Source organism: Perca fluviatilis, chromosome 21, assembly GCF_010015445.1.
Source record: "Perca fluviatilis chromosome 21, GENO_Pfluv_1.0, whole genome shotgun sequence".
Taxonomy (NCBI): domain Eukaryota; kingdom Metazoa; phylum Chordata; class Actinopteri; order Perciformes; family Percidae; genus Perca; species Perca fluviatilis.
Genome location: NC_053132.1, coordinates 9464233 through 9485327, shown reverse-complemented (window position 1 = coordinate 9485327; position 21095 = coordinate 9464233). Strand labels below are relative to the sequence as shown.

Genomic DNA, 21095 nt, shown 5'->3' with positions numbered 1-21095 from the left:
TCGCCTGTCTGACACATGAAACACAGAAATACAGTAACATGTGGTGACCTTACTCGATGGTTAATAACGTGGCAGTTTAAAGAAAAATCTTACACCAAATAGTTTTAACACTACAACACCCTTTGTAGCAATTTCTATTTTGTTAATTGCAATATAAAAACAGCGATGTCTTTTTAAAACGGTTATGTTAGGAATGAAATCACGCACACCGAGATATCAGAGATGTCTTCTATCTCTAGTCACCTGTAAAGCTTGTCGAATTTGGATTATTATTAAAGCTGCATTGTTTTTTGGCACTTAGGGGAAGATCTCCACAACAAGCTGAAAAAACATGTCTTATCAGGCTGACGTTACACACAGAAAAAGTCAAATACTTTTAGCTCTATTTTACTCTCCACCAACTCTCCAAGTATCTATTCAGCTGCTAGATGCTTGAATTTTTCGCTAACTGTCTGCTTCTTGGTTCCGGCCAGGTGGCATACAGTGTTTACTGCAGCTTCTGTAGAGCTGGTTGAACTTCTCTGTGGGTTTGCCACTATGTGAGACCCCTTTTTCCAATAAGTCAATTGATAAAAGATATTGATAGTGGAAGTGGCCTCAAATTTGTATTTATGGATGCAACCCAAGTGTATGCCTGGATTATATATCGAAAAAGCAGTAAGAAAGAGTTGTAACGATGCATGCAGGCATGGTTCAAAGTCTTGAGGTTAAACTGGATTTGGGGATTGTCTCACACCAGCTAAAGAAGATATGTAAATGAGGAAGGAGTTCATAGCTGGGGATAGCTTGTGAAGTTTTATTCATTTTACTGGGAATAAAATTCATGGTCGGGCTGAGATGGTAATTACAGTCACCGGACCTTCTCTGCAAACACTGCTGCTCAGAGAAGGCTTTAATGCCAATATTTTATCCCCAAATATTGCCACTGAATTTGAGTTAAGATAGAACAAAGCCCTCCGGCTTTTAAACTGGGAGCAGACCAGACGTTCAGGTTGGACTTGCATGGGGAGTAATTCTTTGAGAGTATTAGGCAAACAATTTAACTGCGAGCCATGTGCCAAAGTCACAAATGAGCATCCGCTGCAGCCAAGTAGACATTTCATTGCCAAGCACGAGTAATTATAGGGTGAGTTTGGCCAACATGTTCCAAAGATTTATGATAATGACAATGACAATAAACCAGCTACTGTCAAATGGTGGGTCAGACCATGGCATATCAACTTCAACTACAGCCCTTTCTTTACCTTGGTTGAAGAAAGGGAAGCGGATATGGAAGGGTGCAGGATGCCTTTCTTTCGTTGCATTGATGTTCAAACCTTCAACGCCTACACGAGAGTTTCTCTCTGGAGGCCTTTTAAAAATAATGCAACAGAATGTGATTCATGAGAAGTCATGCCCACCTGGTGTTTCCAAGACTTTTTTGGCTCATATTCTCCAATATAACTCTGCCAGTACCTATCTGCCGCTCACAATATGAGTGGTAGAAGAACTGACAGAATACTCGCCACATCACCTCTGTTCATTTCAATTTGACACACCAGCTGAAGACGAAAGAGAGGGAGATACAAGAGAGAAAGAGGAAATAGAGAAGATATAGAAAAGATAGGAGAAATACCTGTTCTTGAGGATTTTAACATTGGAGACCAGGAAAAATAGCTGCCTGTGGATGAAGCTACTGGGAATTTACGAAAAAAAAATGAAATTAAACATTTATAGTGTTAGGTAAAGCCATAATGTGAAACATATACAGTATAACTTGCTAAAGTATGGCCTTCAATTGCAAGCTAATTAAGTCATACACTGAGTGGGTGTACCCTTACAGTATAACTGAGCCATCAAGTAGCTAACATTCAAATAATACATCATGTATTGCAGGTTTCTGACTTAGAAAATAAATGTACCTGTACTTGTTATAATAAGCAGGTGTCTTAGTGTCACTTTGTCATGGAACAGCCAGTGTGTGACATGTCACATGGGGCCAAACAGTAGCGCTGGGAAGTCAATCAATGAGGCAACACAAGAGAAATAGAGGTTTTAAGCTGAATTTCTTACATAGCTAATGCAGTCATGTGCATGTATTTTGATATCCTTTAGCATTAGTTTGAGATTGGACATGTTCTTGTTTCTTGCCATACCTTTCTTTGTCCATCCCCTGATTGTTTGCAATGTGCTGTTGTTGATTAGCCTGCACTCTCAATAAGTAAAAGTGGGTACTGTATGTAGCACCCAATTATATAATTTCCTGAAAATGTAATAAAATTTGCACTCACCCTTATCGAAAATATAATAAAACCCAATAATGTAATAACTTGACCAATACTGATATACTGAATACTGATACTGTTTTAACATGCTTACCGAATAAATACCTTTCAGGTTGGCCATTCTTCACCCCAAAATGTTGGAAATGCAAACCTGAGGCTTTATGTAGAATATATTATATTACATATTATATTTACAGCAGATAGCAAGTGGTACGTAGTTATCTGGCAAAGATGCATTAAACTAATCCCTATCAATGTGAAATGAACCCGCTGATGTCCATGCTGATTGGTCGTTGTGAGGATCGTCCATTAGAACAGAGTGGATCTTAGATGAGACACTATCAGAAAATAAAAGCTGCAGAAGATGGTTAACATTACACAAGTGATCGATGAAGGCATAACAGTCTATTCCATTTTTATGAAATGTACTTTTTTTTTTTTACCGGAGTCAACCGTGATTCTCATTAAATAATGATCAGTCTGTACATTTATTCATCAAGTGATTACATCATTGTTTTTTTTATCAAGTGCAAATTTTATAAAAAATTTATTAAATTGTCAGGAAATTATTAAACCATAACTGAAAAATTTAACTTTTAATTAGGGCTGTCAGACGATTAATTTTATTAAATCGCGATTAATCGCTGAATTTCTATAGTTAATCACGATTAATCGCATGTTTTATCACATGATTAAAATTCTATTTTGCATTTCAGAACTCATTTTAAGTACATATTAACAATGGAAAGCAATTTGTACCAGTGTATCTTGATTGGGAATCAAATGAATGCAAGAAAGTGACTTTATGAACTTGATTTTAAGATTTGTATTTGTTTATTATTTATTTATTTACTGCAAACAAAAGAAAAATGTGTGACTCTAGTCACACATTTGAATCTAGAGTCAATATAGTGTGCAGTAACTCCTAAATAATTTCGATTACTCTGCCGTCCAGTGATCACCTTGCATCACTTTGCAGCAGTTCCAGTTTGGCTGCTTTCTCCGTGTCGTACAGGCTGTGTATGTGTGCGTGAAACTACTGTCCCCCTCGACGGCAAGTTCTAAGACGGGTCAGAACATGTCAACCGTAGTACGTCTTTAAGACCAGAGTCTTCTACGATGCTGACAGGTCTGCAGTTAGTTGCCACCCATTTCGCAAGAGTTGTAGTAATTTTTTGGGATTTGATTTCATCCACAGGTCAGTGAGTAGCACTCTCCAAAATAGTGCTTTGCCTGAGCCCACTAGCATCAACCTGAGTCACGTTAACTGTACTACTATGCTTAGCTCGTAGGTGGTAGCTCAAGCTTGACGTGCTTCGGTGATATTTTAATTCGGCTTTACACAACGTGCATATGGCTTTCGACCCGTCCGGGAGTTTTGGAAAATAAAAAGCGCCATTCAGAATTGTGTTGCTGCTGTCTTTCTGCATCATGCCTGCAGCAGCAGCAGGATGTGATACGAGGAAGTATGGTCAAGTGCGGCAAAGGGTCAAAATAGTAGCCTGTTAGGCATGACGTGAATCCGAGTGAAGTGAAAATAAATTAATAAATGGCGGCATGCGATAAAAAAAAAAAAAAAAAATGAACGCGGTATGCTCGGCCCTTAATCGCATCGTGATTAACGTGTTAATGCTGACAGCCCTACTTTTAATCAACCCCAGCTAGTCTCTTATGCATTATGTGAAATGCAAGAGTTAGACATTTGAATATGACAGGCCATGTTTATCAGCAGGCTGCACCTTTGTGAGAATCAGCTGATCTCTCACAGTAACAAAAGGAAAAGAGAGATGAGACTGCTAGGGGATGGAAAACTTTATTACCAAATCAAAGATGTAATAAAAGTTGCAGCATGGAGAGTTGAGCCTCATTCATTCTGAGGGTGCAACATCCCAGAAATAATTTCCAGTGTCCTCTAGTGTGTGTGGTAGTGCACCGAACTGGAACAAAGGAGGCGCAAGAGACAAACAAAGCTCCTGTATTTGGATATGATGGCTCAGGGTCACTGGAGGTAGTTATTGGGGATGTATAGGTAACTTTTCATAAATAGAAATTAGTTGATTTTACTTTGCTGTGCACATATTCCAAACCTTTTGGGCCCTATTTTTACGATCTAAACGCACGGCGTAAAGCGCCTGGCTCAGGTGTATTTAGGGCGTGTACCAATCCACATTTGCTAGTTTAACGGAAACGGAAAAAAGGGTCCGTGCGCCAGGCTCATGGTTCAAATTAAGCATTGGTGTGTTTTGGGCGTAACATGCAATAAACCAATCAGAGTGTCGGCTCCCATTCCCCGCATTGCTATTATGATGGTGGATTTGCTAAGCAGGAAGGAGAGACTTTCAGGAGAAGAAACTGATCTGCTCGTGCGTGAAGTGAAAGCGCCAGTAACCATAATAACATGTAATATAACATTTATAGATATACACAATAATACAATTTCACATTGTAATATTTGAATTTTTTATCTTTTGCATGTTTGTGTGCTGTGTGTGTGTGTAACAAGCATAGTGTGCGTGCACATTTTACCAATGCACTGTTAAAATAACAACGAAATGCTGCGTTATTGACTTTAGACCGGGTTTTTGTTGTTCAATGGCGCGATCACTTTCCGCTGCCTCAAGATAGCAATACGCCAAGAATGCACCTGAGCACACCTCCCTGTAAGACTTGCTCGCCCATGGGCGCACAGATGGGCGCAGGTGTATTGGCTATTTAAACGACGCGGGCACTGGACGGGAAATTGACAAATGCATCAGTCTTAAACTAGCTAAGACACTTGTGTCCGTCTTTGCGCTGCGTCGGGTGCAAGATAGGGCCCTGGATCTGTTATCTACGCTTTTTTTGTTTTTTTACTTTTTCTTATGAATAGACTATTGATTATTTGTCCATATCTGTCTCTGGGAGTGTAGAAATATGTTGCTTGGCTAACCTTGTGACATGGCCACTTTCCCTGCTGCAGAGCAATTGAAACAAAATTGCCATGCTTTTCATTCAGCCATTGCAGCTTGTTTCCACTTCATTGTCAGGACAATGGGTCAAAGCTGTGTTGCACATTAGCTGTGCAAATAAATAAGAAAAGGCGAGTGAGTCAGGAGCTCGAGTTGGGGCAAATCAATAAGGTCAAACGGGATGGAAACCAACGAGAGCGGGAGCGAGTGGAGGGAAACAGCGAGGCGGAAGTGAAGAGAGCTGCAGGTAATCAAGTCATCAGCTGCATGTTAAACCCACAGGACCCGTTTTCCCTCGAGGAAGTGATTGTTCAGGAGCACAGTGAGGGCTCATCTCCTCCGACTGAAGTCTGCATTAAGTATCCCCAATGGCCCTGCACACAAGACCTGCGGGGGGAGAAGAAGAACCTTGGAAGTTATGATGAATCGATTCTGCTATAATTATTTTGTCTGTTTTTCTTTAGCTCATTTACTCACTCTAAAGGCAAGAAATAACATTATAATTGATAACAGCTACTCATTGAGCCAAATCAAGTAGGATATTATTCTGCTAAGCTAGCTCAGTCATTCCAGCCCTTTTTATTAACCGACAAACGCACCCTTTCCAAGTGAAATTCTAAATTGCAAATCGCATGGAGTAAAGGTGAAACGGGAAAAAAAGATGCAGCTGCACAGCTTCTCTTTCAAAGCTCTAGTTGTTTTCTCTTACTTCTGAGTGCCATGTTATAGCGTCAAACAAACAAACCGCACTGAAAAGCGATAGAGCTAGAATGTTGTTGTTTTCTGCAAAGCCCAGAGCTGTGACCTAAATTCAATTGAGGCGAAATGCAGTTTGTGGCCTAAAAACAATGAGATGGGGTTTATTAAGTGAAAATGGGGAAACAGTGAGAGTGGAAAAGCTCTCCCAATTGCATTACGACCGGATCTGGGAGAGCTAGTGCAATAATGGCACGAAAGGCTGGGTCAGATTACAACAGAATGGTAAAGGGTTTAGTGGACAAGGAAGACCCAGAGAGAGAAAGAGCATGGCAGGCTGACTGAGAGGCTCAACAGACATGATGAGAGTTATTGGAGGTTTAGAAAATGGAGTGAATGGGAAATAGAGGAAGAAATGGAGGAATTTAGAAAAGTTGTGTGCATTTGAACAGCAAAGTCATGTGGAAAAGTGCATGGCTTCCTGGTGGCCTAGAGATGGAAGATGCATATTACCAACCATACTAGGGTTGGATATCGTTTGGATTTTTTCTGATAGCAGTGCTAAAACCATACTTAAACGGTGCTGGTGCCTAAACCGATACTTTAAAAAAAGTTTAGAATATATATAAAAAAGGGAGCACAAAACGACGGCGATATTTAAAAACGGCTTGTTTCTTGCTATGATCAAAATGAAATAACAACTTATAACTAACTTATTTCACCTGTAAATTGCTGTGAAACGACAAAAACCACCACCAGATGGGAATAGGGTATTTTACAATAACTTTGAATGCACCACGAGGCTAGCGAGGCAAGTTCCAAGCAAACATATTGCCTGTTTTGTTTTTCCGACAACGGCAGCTGCAGACTGTTGTACGTCGCGCTGTTGGAATCCTCTACAGTGAAATACAGTCACACTTTTACACCGTTTAGCTGTCAGAATTTTAACTGTGTTTACAGTTTTTTACAATCACTTTGGCACTAATTTCAGAACCTTGACGTAATTTTTCAAAACTCTAGACACAAAACCAATGATCAAAATACACATTTTTTCAAAACTCTAACACTTGTTTCAATTGCTTGGATACAGTACGCATAAACCTGAGATCATTTGTTCATTTAACAAAGATCACCTGTTCAATATGACACAATTTAACATCAAAGTACTACTATTTCAAAAAGCAATTCACACATTACATTTCAGATGATTGTCTATTCATTCCATTACAATCATCTATCAATTGATACAACTGCTCAAAATAATAAGTAACTGTTGCATTACTCTTAATGCATAGTTGTATGGAAACAGACAGACAATATTCCATGTTTAGATCATGAAAGTTTCAAGATAACGAGATTCATTGTCACCAACTACTGTGTTGCATGAACCAATTAGACTACATGATCTATGGATGTAATATTTCATCATCGTTCTTTACTGTAATGTATTACTGTTTATCAGACACTTTCTATGGTTCCCATGTACCACCTTTGAGACTATTTACAGTAGTGACAGTAGTGCACTGTATGCATGCAGGCCCTTGGAATTGCTTGTCCAATTCTGCCAACTCGTTACTGATGATTGAGATATATATATATATATATATATATATATACACACACAAACATTTGACACACACACACACACACACACACACACACACAGTACAGGCCAAAAGTTTGAACACACCTTCTCATTCAATGTGTTTCTTTATTTTCATGACTATTTACATTGTAGATTCTCACTGAAGGCATCAAAACTATGAATGCTTTTTTTGATAACTCTGCAAACCCTTGGTGTTCTCTCAATGAGCTTCATGAGGTAGTCACCTGAAATGGTTTTCACTTCACAGGTGTGCTTTGTCAGGGTTAATTAGTGGAATTTTTTCCCCTTATTAATAAAAAAGCAAAGGGTGGCTACTTTGAAGAATCTAAAATATAAGACATGTTTTCAGTTATTTCACACTTTTTTGTTAAGTACATAATTCCATATGTGTTCATTCATAGTTTTGATGCCTTCAGTGAGAATCTACAATGTAAATAGTCATGAAAATAAAAGGAAACGCATTGAATGAGAAGGTGTGTCCAAACTTTTGGCCTGTACTGTGTGTGTGTGTGTGTGTGTGTGAGTGTGTGTGTGTGTGTGTATATATATATATATATATATATATATATATATATATATATATATATATATATATATATATATATATATATATATATAAATAAAAATGTTTAATTTGTTAGGAATCTATTTTGAAGCGTTCTCATGTAACTTTTGTAATTTAACATATGTTTAAAAATATCAAAATTAATATCAATATCGCAATATTCATAATCAATATCGCAAATCACATTTTGTCAATAGTGTGCAACACTAATTAGATATTCAAACTATGGAGAGACAGAGAGAGTTGGAGGCAGCTGCTTAGTAATTCAAGGAGACTGCAGTCTCATTAAGCTGTACTGTACGGAGGACCTTGAAAGCACAAAATAGCTCCAACAATGAGGTGAATCAGCCGCAACGATGCATCCCTCTAGGATGACTCTGGCTTCTCGCTGGCATCCTGATGTCTGGCCTTGCTGCCTGGCTGTCTGCTCTCTGACCGTCTCTGACAGTGAAAGTGTCTGAGTGCCACTCACTCAGTGTCCTTGCGTCTGCCAGGGCGCGACACACACTCATCGATACGTGTAAAGATACTCTCTGTAACGGCGAGGGATAAAATTGAACTGATTTAATCAAGGCGTTCGATACTCACCTCACCTTGTGCCAAATGACAATGTGATTGAGGACATTAAATAGCAATAACAGAGTGCCACCGTGTGAAGATGAACTCCCAGGCAGCTGTTTTTAAATTGCCGTCTTTATCTCTTAGGAGTTGTAGAGATGAAAAAAAGACTATGCTTCTCCTCTGTTGTTGATGGAGGAGAAGGGAGGAAATGTTATCATAGTGTAAGTGCAAAGGAAAAAGAATAATGATCTGCGTTCGTATGGTTTGGTTCCTTTAAACATCTCATCCTCACAGTTATTGCTTGGGGAGTTTTTCCAGACGTGAAAAATTCAATTGTCCTTCAGGAAAACAATTTTTATAATTAGGCTGTCATTACAATTAATGACAATGCTTACCATAAGAGCTTTTAGAGAAAGTTCTTTCAAGGTTGTGGTGGTTTCCGTTGTTGATGTTAGAAATGTTTTTAAATGAGAAATAACAACAACAAAATTCCAACCTGTTTATTTGTTCCACCTTGCCCATCTGGGCCTTTATGCCTTGAGGATCTAAACTTATTCTGTTCTCTCAACAACATTGATTCCCCTTATTTCCTATTTCGCATCAACTTCCTCTTACGCAGGATGTTGTTCTCTGGGCGTCGACTATTATAGGTTGTTTGGTGCCGACCTGTGGGGTTGCATGGTCTCTCATACTCCCAGCTCTTATCCAAAGTGATTCCGACAGGCACATTAAAATGCAAATTCTTGCCTGTGCACCCCCTTGCCATTTTGTCACTTCCTTTCTCCTTGTGTGGCATGTTGAGGGGAAAGGAATTAGAGCGCTGGCCCTGGGGTTGAATATTCAAATGGCCAACTGATTTCCCAACAGAGCAGCACCGGCCAGGTTCCCATTTACATAGTTCCCTTTCCCCATTTACTGCCAATCAACACCGACTGACTCAACCACAACTCTCCACTAGACCATTCACAGAACTTCCAACTCTGACTGTGAAGAACATTTAGTAACCTACCCACTTCCATCAACCACAGCGTGCATACACATTCACAAAACTTCAGACCGCTAAAAGTCATAAAAAAAGGCATTATCAGAATAATGCTGTAGAAAACGGCAGCTCATCACCACTACTGGGTCGATATGCTTGATGGTAGAGGTCAATGCTTTCATGTAGCACTGGAGGGGTTACTGTTGTTTGACTGGCAGATTAAATATAATTTGTATAAAAGGCTGAATATTAGCACAATAGCATAATGGTAATCAAGCCTATAATTATGTGGAGCTGCCCTGTTCTCACTGGGAGAAAGATGCCCATCAATTGACTGAACTTCTCTCTCCTTGAAGTACAGGGAAGTATACTGCTTGTAGGCTGATGTCTTTTATCTCTTGGATTTTTATTTGGTACAATAAGCATGAGTTGCAGAATAATGTGAATTGAAGCATGAGCGAAACAGAGTGTTACAGTATCCCATGAGCAGATGTCATTTGCAAACAGTTGTACAATGAATAAATAAATAAGTAAATGCAGGTATATGAAAAGTGCTAAGAAAGAGAGAAAACAAACACAGCAAATAGCAAAGACAGAAAAAAACAATGTAAAACAATTTGCAGAAAATAGTTATCACATTAAGAAAATACCAATTAAAACAAGGGATTGGTTAAAAATGTGTACCGTTTTGGCTTCTCTGACATTTTGATTGCCGCTTTTCCTAAGTCAAGGAGCAACAAAAGCCACGCATGCAGAGATATAGTTTTTTTTTATTTCATGTATTCTTTCTTGTCAAAACTTGGTGCCTACATTTCTAACAATGCACCTTGACCACTGACAGTGCGGTGTGTTATGTTAGTTGCGGCTAATGTAGCCTCGAAACACTGGCCTCAGGCAGAGATGGGTAGTGGGCTACAGAAGTCTAGTGAGCCCACTTCTTTCTAACTCCACACTCGCAGATTCTTTTCATTTTCAAACGTGTAGTCTTCAGCTGCAATACATGTTGTCTCTAGTGACATCACTTGTGTAGCTCCCCCTGGAGCCACAAAAGTCTTTCTTACATTTGCAGTAGTACTCCTCAAGACCTGTAAACAGACTTTGATGTGGAAAATGAGTGTGTGTGAAGTTCCCCTATCACCTCCACAACTAACTTGTATATAGTCTATATCTACGACGTTCCGCATCCGGGATTGCTCCGTTGCAGCCGGAAATTCTGCTGGATGACGCTCCTTTCGGATTTATGAGGAATATGGTTTTAAAGTTGTTTTTTGGGGGCATTTTGGGAGAGAGAGGGGGAATGACCTGCAGCAAAGGGCCACTGGTCGGAGTCAAACCTGCGGCCACTGCGTCAAGGAGTAAACCTCTATATATGGGCACGCGCTCTACTACCAGCTACCAAAGCGCCCAGGACTATGGTTATCTGCTGCTCAGATCTCTGCAGGGTAAATCCAGACAGCTAGCTAGACTATCTGTCCAATCTGATTTTTCTGTTGCACGACTAAAACAACCTTTGAACGTACACATGTTCCACCAAAACAAGTTCCTTCCCGAGGCTATTTTGCAGCGGCACTGTTGCTCTGTACGGCGCTTACATCGCCCAAGACGATTGTGATTGGTTTAAAGAAATGGCAATAAACCAGAGCATGTTTTTCTCTCATCCCGGAATGCTGTGTGGACTAGCCAGACCCTCCTCCGCAGCGCTGTGGAGGAAGGTCTGGCAAAGCGAGACTAACTTGTATATAAATGAAGAATCTCAGTCATTTAACTGTAACAGTACTTACCTAGCTGTAAGAAGTAAAAGTAGAGGTCCACTCATTGAGCAGGGAGTGACATACTCAGGAATATGAAGATAAGAAATGCGCAAAAATAATGTCTCAACAGCAGGCCTGTCTTCATTATACCTGTCTCTGTCAATGACTGCCCTCTTCTCCTGCGTGCCCGAGCTGAATGGCTAATTACCTGGATAAGGTGCATGGGGAGCAGTCGACCACAGCAGCCACCTGTCGGCTGGAGCGCCTCCAAATGACAAACGCCCGCGGGGCCGCGCTGCCCAGGTTGAGTCTGTGTTTTCCACTCTGTCGCCTTGCACCGCACCTCAGCATGGCAGCATCAACCTGGGGAGCAACTGTTGTCTTTCCTAATTTACCCAAAATAGCTGCCTGCCTCAGGCTCTTCCATGCTGCCTGTGCTGGTGAAGAGCATCTGTTTTGAACTGCGGGGGCAAGCCTAATCACATTGCACGGTGGCTCTGGGTGTTAGCCGGTCTCCCAGCTAATAATACTGCATGTCTGTTCCTGACATTTCACACTTCCTTAAAAGACTTCTCATAACACAGTAGATCAAGAAAAAGAGCCAGAATGAGCAAAATCGTTTTTTTCTAACTGCTGCCCTACAACAACAACAACAACAACAAAAAAACTTGAACCTGTCAGTTTGTACTGTGGTGAAGGTTTTTATGGTCATCCGAAAATAATGATGTGCTTTTTCTGATTGATTGACCAGAGGTCGAGAAGTATGGCTGCGTTTCAATAGTGGTTCAACATGCCCTCGTTCACTTCCCCTAAGCACTTGCCCTCAGGGGAGTCCCTGCTGCCATGTTAAGTGCTGTTCCAATTGCCTGAAAAACTGAAGTGAACTTGGTGAGAAAATAAGCTGAATAATAAAACACACTTGAAGCAGTAGTGCTAAGCCTACAACTGGCGGTCAATCCGTATAGTTTGGGCTGAAAGTGAACGAGGGCAGGTGTGTTCCATTTCACTTTTGTTGTACTGCACATTGCTGCAGCTCCTCTTTTCACCCTGTGTCAGGTCTCTGTTTTAGCTACAAAGTGAGACCTCTCAACTTCTGTAAGATCTTTGTTGTCAGTCGCACATGCGCAGTAGCTAGGTAAGGATTACATGAGCTAGCTAGCTGTTTCTCCAACTTCGGCCTGTACAAACCAGGATTAACCAGGAGACTTCTTCTAAACGAGGGCGCACAATACCTGCAGAACAGGGACATGTAAGTAGTTCTATACAATTTTATTTTGTAGATTCGGGTGAATTTGTGTGTGTTGCAGCCAGAGGTATCAAAAGTATTCACATTCATTACTCAAGTATAGATACTAGGGTTTGAAAAGACTTCTGTACAAGTTGAAGTATCAACTCAAGCTTTTTACTCAAAAGGGTAAAAGTACTGGTTTCAAAACTACTTAAAGTATAAGTAATGTAAGGGGAAAAAATGTCATTAAGGACAAAAGGTTAGCCCGCCCCACAGGGGCCTATAGTGCACTACCCCACCTCCACAAAAAAAAGGAAGCACCTTGTTCAATTGTATTTGTCTGTTCTGTATGTTAAAAAATATAAAACAATAAAAAAGTTGATTTAAAAAAAAAAAAAAGAGCACAAGGCGACATTAAAGAACAGCTTGTGTATTGCTAAGGCCACAGGGTCAAAATGAAATGATTTATTAAAAATTTAATAACTTTAACTTTAATAACTTATTTCAGGCTGAGTCTGTGTTTTTCAGACAACGGCAGCTACAGTCTGGTGTTAGAATCCTCTACAGTGAAATACAGACACACTTTTACACCGTTTAGCTGTCAGCATTTTAACCGTGTTTACTCCCGCTGCTAGCTAACGGTAGGCTAACGTTACCAGCTGCCGAGTGTAGTGTTGACTAGCATCCCGTGCGGCGATGTTTCGGTTCCCTCTAACGTCCGTTTTCGGAGCATCAGAGAGAAGCGCAGGCATTTAAGTGGCACCTAATAAGGCATCGAAATCCGCGCTGCTATTCGGTCCGGTAGATAACGGTCATTAAGGCAGCGGTGCCGTATTAGCACCGGGTCTGTGCAGGTGCGATGGATCGCGCACAAACCAATAGGGTGTCGGAGTGGTATATGTTTACTTCTCATCCAACCACAATCACATTCAGTCTATCTGGATGGCGCGATTTATCTGGATAGTTTTTTTTTTTTTTTGAACGATGACAAGCCGGAATGAAAACAAGCCAAACTGAAATAGGAGTAACGAGGCTATTGTTTAAATGTAAGGAGTAGAAAGTACAGATAATTGTGTGAAAATGTAAGGAGTAGAAGTAAAGTCTGCTGTAAAATAATTACTCCAGTAAAGTATAGATACCCAAAATTTCTACTTAAGTAAGGTAACGAAGTATTTTTACTTCGTTACTTGACACCTTTGGTTGTAGCAGTATTTTGCCATTGAGAACGAGCTAGCATGCTAGCACTAGTATGCTAACGGTTAGCCCCCTAGGGCCCTCGTTTCAGCTAGTGACATAGAAAGCCCTGCAGATTTTGAACAGCTCACCCGGAGACTGAAGGTAGGACACATTTAAGAAACCGTATCTCACTCAAAACAGCATGGATGTTTTTTTTTCAAAGTTTGTATGCGTGTAGAAGCACCAGAGACCCAAAATAACACCCCAAATCCCAGAAAAATATTTTTTTCATAATATGGGCACTTTAAAACCCTAAATTAAACTTTAGTTGTAATCTTTTATATGTGTGTATTTTATGAACATGTGTGAATGGGCGTTTGTGTTGAAGAGAGCATCTGAGACATTGAACGGGGAGTAAATAAAACTTCTGCAGCAACTGTTTGGGTTGATGTGTGACTGTCTTGCAAACTGGAGAAAATCAATATTATTCCTCAGTTTGTGTGTAGTGCTCTCCTGCCTATTGCTAAAGACAGCCAGAGTACAACTCAAATACAATAATTAGTATCCATAGAGAGAAATGTTTCTCACTTCTAAACAGGAGTATAGATCTGTCCAAGGATATTCTAACTGAAATCTTTACAGGTTCATCTCAAAAGTCGGCTTTGGGCTTTGATTTGAAGTGTCATGGCTACAGTCAAGCCGCGGGATATTCTACTTAAATAGCCTGATAGAGAATGGTATTTTACTAAGAAGGAAGGTCATTTTTGGAGGGTATTGCAATAAAAAATATGTTTTGGTCAGCCAAGAGAAAAATGGTTTTAAATTTGTCTTTTGAAGGTAGGCTACTATTATGTTATCAAAGTACAGCTTTATTGTTTTGTAATAAAAGATAATTGTGTAATGTAGGGTAGCTCTCAGATGAAACGCAACAGCACTGAAACAAATATATCTCACCGTTATCTCCTAAAGTGCACATGGATCATTTCAGTCTGGATGCGATGAGGGAAAACATCAGCACTTCAGAGAGAGAGAGAGAGCGAGAGAGAGAACTGTTCGGAGAGCCTGTATAAGTGTTTAAGTGAAAACATGTACCCACATGTCCAATATGACTTTGATGGCCTTAGCCTTTGAGACCCTCACCTCATTGGTTAATGTGCAGACGCACACATACACACAGATGCAGTCCAGTTGCAGCTGAGAGGCCATTGCAAAGTGACAGTGGAGGGATTTTGGAAGCAGGTTGACGGCGAGGAGAGGGGTGCTGCTTAATGTGGCATCTGTCGCACAACAGAGTGTTCCAGCTGGAACAGAGGGCTCTGGGCCACTGGGGCTTGGTGTAAAATATACTGTGGAGAAGGTCACTTTCCACAGCTCAACTGAACCAGGCCACGATCCAGACTGCTGTGAGTGCTGGCGTCCAGTGATGCGCCTACAAACACAAATAACCACATGCTAAGTCTCTGCGGTAATAATCCACACCAGGCAACGAGAGAAACGATGCCTCAAATGACTGAGAGATGGTAATAAAGACAATAAAACACACTCGGCGATAACGTTCAGTGTGTGATGCGGAATTTATTGATACTAGTCGGACTGCAGGCAAGGCAAACGTGTTCAGGGTGTTCATACAAAGTTAGTAAGCTATGCCATTGTTGAAAAAGCACAGCTGTGATTTATAACATTAATTGATGTCTGCGTTCCATTTAGATGTGTCCGTTCAAGGGTCCAGGTATTGTGAATGCTCACACCGGACTGGCTTACTGGAATACTAAGCAACGTTAACAGTATTATTTCCACTTGTGCTTTTCCTGCTGTAAAAGGTTTATGTAAAGATATGAGTGGACATCAGAATCAGAAAAGGGTTTATTGCCACAAGACGTTACACTTATGGTGAATGGTGCATACATAAACAAACAAACAAACAAACCTCTTAAACATTAATATGAAATAAACCATGAATATAGAAACAAATGTATACATAAAACATATGTTGCATAAGGAAAAAGAGGAATAATAATAATGAATAGGTTGAGTGCAGAATGTGCAAAAAACGTGCGTGGGCAGATGTATAGTCCAGGATGAAGGTTAACATGAACAAATTAGCAATGGGCAATACAAATGGACCTTTTTCACAGCAGATGTTTTGACTTGCCAGATGTTGAAACTTAACAGGAAAAGGACAAGTGAAGAAGAGCAGAGTGGAGCATTACAGTCTGTGGAAGTGTACGATTAAACCGTTGGTTTTTGCACCACACAAACATTTTATCATTCCAAATAGACAGTAGACATCTGTGGGATCACCAAAATACCACTTTTTCCCAGTGTTTGTGTTAGGGGTGTTGAAATAAATCATTGTATCGATGCATTGCGATGCAGACCTGGATGATTCTGCATCTACGCGGTGACAGACCATAATCGATTATTGCCTAATGATGTTACTTGTTGATTTTCCGCTTTTTTTGCCTTTTGTCTGTTGTATGCTCTGTTCAGACTCCAGTACATTCAGGACGTGTCTTTTTTAAGAGCAGATACAATGAAAGTTGGAGTTCACATAAATCTGCTTGAATTTGTTGATGAAAACCATGTGTAGCAATATATAATAATATTGAGGAGGTGATGCATTGGGATATCTATTTGAATCGTTGACAGGATAATCGTAATTGAATTGAATCGCGAGACCAGTGAAGAGTCACAGCCCTAGTTTGTGTAGGGAACGTGATGTTTCCCAGTCACGAAGGAATGTACGGAATGCGGAAGTCACAAATGGAGCTACGGCTCCTGGACACGGGGTGCCATCATTAATCCACATCATCTTATCCAAAAATAGTTTTATTAGCATTTTATTGACAGTCAAATGATTAAATGATCATCATCATCACAAAGATCAGGCACCTAACAGCTCAGAACCACATCTCCACAGAGAATGAATTGCTCAAAAGTAATTTCTTTCATATCTTGAGAAATGCCCAGTGGCTTGCATCCTATCTTTCTCCATCGGTGATTTTTATCACTGTAGCACATTTTTACTTTCTCTGTGTTTTGGCGGAATATGCATCCCTCTTTATCTCTCATATTCAATACAATTTACCTATTGGATTAATTTGCCTGGTATCACGTCCATGTTTCTGACCTCAGTTGTACAAAAAAAAAAAAAAACACACATTGTGAGAAGCTTGAAATGTGGCTGCTAACGGGATATCTAGTCTTCCATTATTAATGCAACCGCTGCTGCATGCAAAACATTTGTATCAGCTATCTTCTCACTGGTTATTGATTTTATCTTCCAAGTATCGAGTATTGTGTTCTTACTTTTGAGTGTGTATGTCTCTGTGTGTATTTGTAGATTGGTTATATATTCTCGCTCATTCTTATCACAGGTGCTGGCCTGGTTTTTCTTCTATCAAAATCCTTGGCTCAGATGAACTATTAAAAACTCATTAAACCATTACAAAAGAGCAGAGGAAGTTTTTTTCCATATCAGTTGTTCATTGTTAGTTTTAACAAAACATGTCCATCTATTCATTTATCCATCTTCTAAACCACTTATGCTGTTCATGGCAAAATAATACATATCGGAGAGAAAAAAGTACACTATATATTGTTTATAAGCAGGCACAAGCACAAACTAATGTTTTCTTCTGAGGGATTTACTCTCAAAATACTTGGAGCACTTTAGTATTTTAGTAGACAAGGAGATGGGTACATTTATTTGGAACTGTTATTGAGATGAAATCTCCCCATTTCTTATGGGGCTAAACATCAGAAGGAAGGGATCCATGGACTTAATATGTATGTACTGTATATAAATCACTAAGTTTTTTTTTGAGAAGCAAGTATTCCTACAGTTCATGGATGTTACATGCATACATATTCCATTCCATAGTCCATTCTTGGCCTATGCAAAAAAAAAATAAAATAACAATTGCACCTTTAGGTCCTTTTAGTAGCTGTTCTGGAGCTTTCAATCATATCACATAATCTTATCCAGATGGAGTTTTCCCAGTTGTGCAAGATTTTAAAGAATTAACATTGAAACTCAATATTGTATGCAACATGGATGCAAAGTCCTAACAATGCTCAGAAAATGGAATAGAAAACTCCATCTGCTTAGGAAGATCGTATTAAAAGTTTTAGTGCGTAACCTTTTGATATTGATGAACGTCCGTTACATTGAAGCCATTGCCAAATGAGTTGCTACAAAGCTAATCCAGACTATCAGCTCCACACAACTCTCTCTGTATTTCTCAGTATGACTTTGTTCAGAAGATTGTGTCATCCGGTGACTTTCCCACGCAGAAACTCAAGTGAAGATAATTCCCTCTTCTGAAGAGTCCATGTTTTTTTAATCCTCCGTGTCCTCCTTGGCTACTAGCAACTGTGTGGAGGGGGAGGAGAGGTTGTAAAGCACGATCACGTAAGGCTTGTATCATGTGGACGCCCCTACAGTGTTGTTGTCATTACTTAGAATTCCTCATGGGGGTGGCACAAACTACGCACTATAAAAAGCTCGAGAATAGCTACTAAATGAACCTTGACGGGAGTTTTTTTTTCTTGTTTCATGAATGAGTTACATTGCATGTGTATGATATTTATCTGATCCGTCCTGCTCCTAACTTTGTTTACTCTTCACTCATTATTTTAAAGTAAGTAAGTTATACTGTATAATGTAACTAAAAGGAAAGGAGTCTCTGTAATTTCTTTTGATTTTCTCGACAACCGTACATCCGATCGACTTCACACTAGGGCAGTATTTCTTAAATGTGGGTACGTGTACCCCTAGGGTTACTTTGGAGGACTGCAGGGGGTACGGGAAATTATTGCAAAAATGCTAATTTAAAAATATGTCATGCATAATTCCTAAAATAATTATACCATAATAATGAATGATAAAGTAATTCTAAACATTTGAATTGTAGCATTTAAATATATTTCAGTTACATTGTTGTTGTTTAGTAAATCTATCACTGCTGGCGCTGTACTGTACCTCTTTATATAGACTTTTTTTTCTTACCAAAAATGTTTTGGGCTGCTCAGGGGGTACTTGGCTTAAAACAAACAATTCAAAGGGGGTACAATATTGCAAAAAGTTTGAGAAACACTGCACTAGGGGACCCCTGTTAACTGTTTCACCGCCAATGTTCCCAGATAAAGCTGGATCCCAAACAGCCAGCTGTTAGCAAATGTTGCTAGGGGACGCAACTATGTCATGGCAGGTGAATTGCTCAGGACTCAGGGAGGAGTGTGAAGTTCTTTGGATGGTAGCGAAAGCTGCAAGCAGCAATACCTGAGGCCAAACAATTGGCCTGTTCTGAACAGGCATGTTTTGAACAGGCACTGTAGTGGTTGATAAAATAGAGTTGATTATTTAATGGTTAGTTTTTAGTAATATCAAAGTTCAAACCTTTATCACAAGGCATCAAAATAGCTTATACATTGTATTGAACAATAGAAATGTGTTTGAAAAATGTGAAACCGTTCTTGTAATTGCCGGAAAGCTTTTAGTGTGTCACATCTGATTTAATGGTCTGTGATAGTTCCGCTTATTTGGGGTATCTTTATTTTTAGCTTCACAGTTAAATAATGCCATTTACCATGAGGCTCACACAATACCAAGTAACAAATGATGCTCCTGAAGAAGCAGAAACCTTAGTTGCAATTCTTTTAACTATTCCCCAATGATGTCATTCCTTCAACAGGCTGAGCTCGCCAGGGGAAATGGGACACTTCAGAAGACCACGCTGTGTAACATATCTGGTAAGTTTCATGTCAAAGAGAAAGCATCTTGAAACACAAAATTAGATGAATGTATTAGAAGATCATAAAACAGCCAGCAAATGTTTTCATTTCATTTTTGAAATCAACATAGACACATAAATATTGAGCATCAAATTGAAAAGAACCAACGAGCGTTTTTAGTATGTTGTTTTGCTCAAAGCCTCTGAATCTGAATTTATTCAGATTTCAACTCAAGTGGAATTCGTCTTAAATTCAAAGAGTGTTGGACAAACTCACTCTTCTGATGGGAATCACTCTTCAATTGGAAATTTTAACCGGAACAGCTGGCCTCTATATCAAAAGATCTGGAGAACCCACCATGTTGGTGCAATCTAAATTGCTTTTTGATTTACACAATATTAATAAGACGGGTTTGTTTTTTATGCATTCTGTAGTCTTTCAAAGGCACTAAATTCTGTAGCCAGGAGAGAGACAGAAAGACATGGACTGAATGCAGTAAGGACCTGAATATGTTGTGCTCGATGAAAATTGTTTTGTATATGGGTTTTATTTTATGTATTCAACTTTGTCAAGAATTGACTTTGATGTATGTTGTATAGCATGTGCTGTCCGGTGAATTCAGAAAGTAGCAGGGCAGTGATATGCTTTTTTTTAATGTTTTGGCTCTGTACTTTAGTACATTAGATTTTAAATAAACCCCATCCCTCATAATTAGAATTATTAAATGTCAGAACAAATATTTTGAAATACCGTTCAGTTTTAACAAAGTGAAGTGAATAAAAGACAGCATAGTTTTTCAGTGCAGCCAGTCACACTTTCTTAATGACTGACCTTCAGAAAAAGCTGCCATCAATGACAACCATTTATTTTCAAGAGCAAAGACAGAGACTGAAAAAAAGAAAAGAGGTGAGTGTTTTTCTTCTTTTTCTTATAGGAGAAAATGTATGGAGTGTATTGCACCGACCCAGGATACTCTTTGGGACTGCATGGTTCCTTTTTTGTGCCGCAGGAAGATTGAGTGAAAGCACTTCTTGTCCTCTAGAATTAGCCTTGGGTGCCCTTTTATGTCGCCTGTTCTAATGGCAGTGAATTATGCTGACAAAGTAAGTGCTGTACAGGCCGTCAGCCAAAAGACAAGACTTGTTGAAGTTCTCATAAAGTGTCAGGGAAACAGAGGAGAGTACATTGAATTCTCCTTTCCACATGCCTCAGGTGAGGAACAAAGCTGGGTGTTAAAGTTGGTCTTGGCTGGGAAAATGCAGTGAAAACAACCCGACTAATCCTGCGGAGAGCCATTGTGACGCTAATTATACACAGTGTGTATTTCTTCTGTCTGGTCCTACTGACCATGACTCGCTCTGATCAGGATTTAAGGAAGATGAGGATTACATTAGCTTTGTTTGTTTGCTGGAAGGCGAGAATGCAAGACACAGACCTTGTTCTTGGAGAGAAGCAGACAAGGGCATCGTCCAGAGCCATCTGCCAAAACAGACAGAAAAGCAGCTACTCTCCCCTCCCTTTTAGAATATAGATTTTTCATACACTTTGCTGGTGTATCCATCCTTAAGCAACACATTACGTT

General features: G+C 39.6%; 1 long non-coding RNA gene across 1 annotated transcript in view; it reads left to right on the top strand.

Annotated features, from left to right (window-relative positions):
• LOC120551182 overlaps nucleotides 1-20674 on the top strand; it is a 104647-nt gene extending 83973 nt beyond the window's left edge. The window contains exons 2-3 of the long non-coding RNA XR_005637840.1: nucleotides 19474-19531; nucleotides 20448-20674. This is a non-coding gene — a long non-coding RNA (uncharacterized LOC120551182). The remainder of the gene's footprint in view (nucleotides 1-19473; nucleotides 19532-20447) is intronic.
• The last annotated feature ends 421 nt before the right edge of the window (nucleotides 20675-21095 follow it).